The sequence below is a fragment of the Etheostoma cragini genome, chromosome 12, assembly GCF_013103735.1.
Source record: "Etheostoma cragini isolate CJK2018 chromosome 12, CSU_Ecrag_1.0, whole genome shotgun sequence".
Classification (NCBI taxonomy): Eukaryota; Metazoa; Chordata; class Actinopteri; order Perciformes; family Percidae; genus Etheostoma; species Etheostoma cragini.
Genome location: NC_048418.1, coordinates 2,228,497 through 2,232,067, shown reverse-complemented (window position 1 = coordinate 2,232,067; position 3,571 = coordinate 2,228,497). Strand labels below are relative to the sequence as shown.

The window sequence follows — 3,571 nt, the reverse complement described above, 5'->3', positions numbered from 1 at the left end:
GTAACAAAACAGCCCCACACACAGACGTGCCATTACATGAACCTACTATAAGTTGACATGTTGTTTTACAGGAACAATTTCCCAGATGCATGCAGGGTGACTTGTGTCTGCAGAAATCACTTCTTCTGTTTATTTCTTAACCTTGTAATGAAGTAAGGCTGCAGCTATCAATTAATTTAATAATCGAGTAATCGGATAGCAACTGATTTTGCTTTATAGTAAATAGCAATAGTACATTTGCAGAGTAGCATGCTGTAGTAAAAATGCTGCACGATACACTGCCTGCAGACGTTAACGTTACCTTGTGTAACTGCGTGACCTGTTGTCCAGTGGAGGTTTTTTTTGGGGGGGGGGGGGTTCAGCCTCAAGTGATACTAAACTTTCTGTCATTTTCTCTGCCTGTCTCATTTCTTAGCCCCTCACCAATTTTCCTCTCTTCCTCCATTTTGTAACCTGCGGCGTCAGTCTTCACGGCGTGTGTTTTACAGCAGCGTCAGCCCGTCGTGCGACAGTAATGATTGTCCGTGCGGAAACACAGCTGTGTACAACGTTGATTACATTGTTAAAACAAAGCTTCGAGGGGAAGAATTTTTTGCATCAAGGATGTTCCGTTATCAAATTATTCGAGTTACTCGAATTGTTTCAGCCCTATAAATTAAATTTCACTACTCAGGGCGGTTCATGGAGGTTGCTGAATAACTCACAAATACATTTCTTGGGACAGTTTAAACATAATCAATAGATTTAGTTTATAAAATGACAGCAAGGTGTAAAAACATGCAATCACTAAAAACGTTTGAGAAGCTGGAAACCCATCATCTGTGCTTGATAAATAACTTCACGGTTAATAGAAATGATTATTAAAGTGTGCAAAATAGTTAGACATGGCTTAGTGACGTCTTCACATTGCTGTGCACGTCCAACCAACCGTCCAAAACCCAAATATATTAAATTTACTATGACCTACTACGGAGGAAATCAGTAAAAACTAACATTGGAGATGCTGGAACTAGAGAACGTTTGGTGTTATTGGACTAGAGATTAAGCATTCATTAAAATAATTGTTGATTAATGTTTATAATTATTGATTAAGCCACAAATTTTCAAGCATTGTTGTTAGTGTGCGTGTGTTTTGGTGCAAAGGCAAGACATTAACGTTCTGTTGAGCCATACCATCTGACATCTGATGGAGATTTGACATTCTCCAGCTGTCATTCGCTCATTGCCATCCTTGAAAGGGAAATTATAACTGATTATTCAATTCAAGATGAAGTAATAATAATAGTGATAACATAAAGTAATAATTCAATTATTACAAAGGGAAATCATCCGTGGCGTGAATCTGATGTTCAAACTTCGTGAACTGGCGACCAATCACCCGCGGCAGACGGGCTGAATGAAACGCTAGGCACACCTCGTATACGGCGAGTTGGCGAGCGCCTTGGAGCTGGCTGCTGGCCAGGTCGATACCCGGTGGCGAACGGCTGTTGTCCTGGCAACAGTCAGCAGCGGGCGTGCAACGGGTATCCCCAGCTCTCCCACACACCTACACCCTTGACCCCAGTCACACTGTGGCTTCACTTCACCAAACTTGCTCCGTGGCCAAGAGGGGGATGACTCTGGCTTTGAGGAAAGAGAGGAGACGGCGAATAATTAACCCCCCCCCCCCTTCCCCCTCTCTGTCACGTGATGGAAATGTAACTGTAATTGAATGAAAATGTACTTTTCTCTTATGGCAGCGTCACAGGCTGCTTATGTAACTAATTAGTTCATCATTAACCAAGCTAAGTGCTAATTTACAAAACCTGGCGTGTGTTAAATCAACTGTTACATTCATGAGATATTTGTTTTTTTGTTCCTTCTAGTTAACATTTCATAGTCAAAATGATGAGTCGTGGTAATGAGAGAGTACCAAAGATACAAAATAATGCCTAATCACTCACAACATACTACAAATTAACCCTGTACAATATCGATAAAAAAAGGACACACAACAAACATTTTCTTTTTGAGACGTTTTCGACGTATATTTCAAGTTTTTTTTTTTTTTACCTTTCCCCACCTTTTTTTGTTTTTTTAGGTGTTTGAAGCCCTGGCTGTAAGTGAGAAGACTATATGAGACATGCAAAAATACAGTCAACATATTTGACTTTTTCTCTGTAACGAAGGCTCTGTCACTTATGGATGACATGGTCAACCCACTGAGGTCACACAGCACCCTGACAACTTACCTGCCGAGCGGCGGCCGTGTCCTCCAGAGGACAGGTCATGTCTTCACGACAAAAGTCTATCTATCTAAAAAATTGCTGGAATTCTCCTTAATGACGGTATTGAAACTGATACCGTTTTTTTTTTAAGACCCCGCAGAATGTCGTAATACCGCCCAACCGTAGCACAAACTAGTTGACCATAATCTCCAAAAGAACTACTTCCTGTCCCTGTTGTGCAGGTATTCCACAAGTGGCCCTGGTCTAGAAGAAGTCTCCCAGCTGATCCTGCCTTGGACTGACCAAAGCTGGAGAAAGCTACTGTAGGATATGCGACTCCCAACAAAGATAGGATAGAAGTGAGATGTCTCACATTGGAGCTAAAACAGAGACCTAAACACACAGGGTTAAAATAGAATCTGCAGCAATGTGTTGCTATATAGGGTGTTTTATGAAAATGAAATCATGTACACCCACTCTGGTACAACCTCAACATACAAAAATGAACCCGAAAATGAACATAATATGGGCATTTTAAGATGTTTAACAGGTGATGTGGAAGTTTGAGAAACCATGCTAGTGAAAACCTTGTGGAAAAGGATATTTTTTTGAGCTTTTTGACCTTTTTACTACATTTCAGGCTTCAAACATAAAGATATAAAACTGTAATTTTATTGTAATTTTTTATTATGTAATTTGATTACACACAGGTGGATTCTATTTATCATCATTAGTCATTTAGGTCAAAATTGGATCATTCTGAGATCCTCACTGAAAGTAAAGGGGCGGAATAATTTTGCACGCCCAATTTTTCAGTTTCTTATTTGTTAAAAAAGTTTTAAATATCCGATAAATTTCGTTGCAGTTCAGGAATGTGTCCCACTTGTTGATTTCTTCACAAAAGAATTCAAGTTTTATATCTTTATGTTTGAAGCCTGAAGTGTGGCAAATGGTCGAAAAGTTCAAGGGGGCCGAATACTTTCGCAAGGCGCTGTAAAAGCACCTTTTGCGTTTTCCAACTCAAGCCGTTTTGGGGTCCGACACCCAACGCTTTCTTTAACGTTCTCTTAAATAAACGTATGTCAGTAGACCCTACATGTGGCATACATGGTACTTAATGTGATCCTCATTTTCCAGTCTGGCCCTTAGTGAAACTGAGGTTGACACCTCTCATGTACACGGTCATTATAGCTGGTTAGAGCTGGTTTCAAGGATGTCAAGCGTCTTGAGCAACCTTTTAAGCGTTTTAAAATTCATGACAGCAACGCTAATCCAAGTTGTAAATGGCTACCACACACACACACACACACACACACACACACACACACACACACACACACACACACACACACACACACACACAC

The 3,571-nt window shown here is 40.4% G+C and overlaps 1 protein-coding gene across 1 annotated transcript in view; it reads left to right on the top strand.

Moving 5' to 3' along the window:
• The window catches only part of zmynd11 (zinc finger, MYND-type containing 11), a 28,390-nt gene that overhangs the window by 5,518 nt on the left and 19,301 nt on the right, over positions 1-3,571 (top strand). The window lies entirely within an intron of this gene.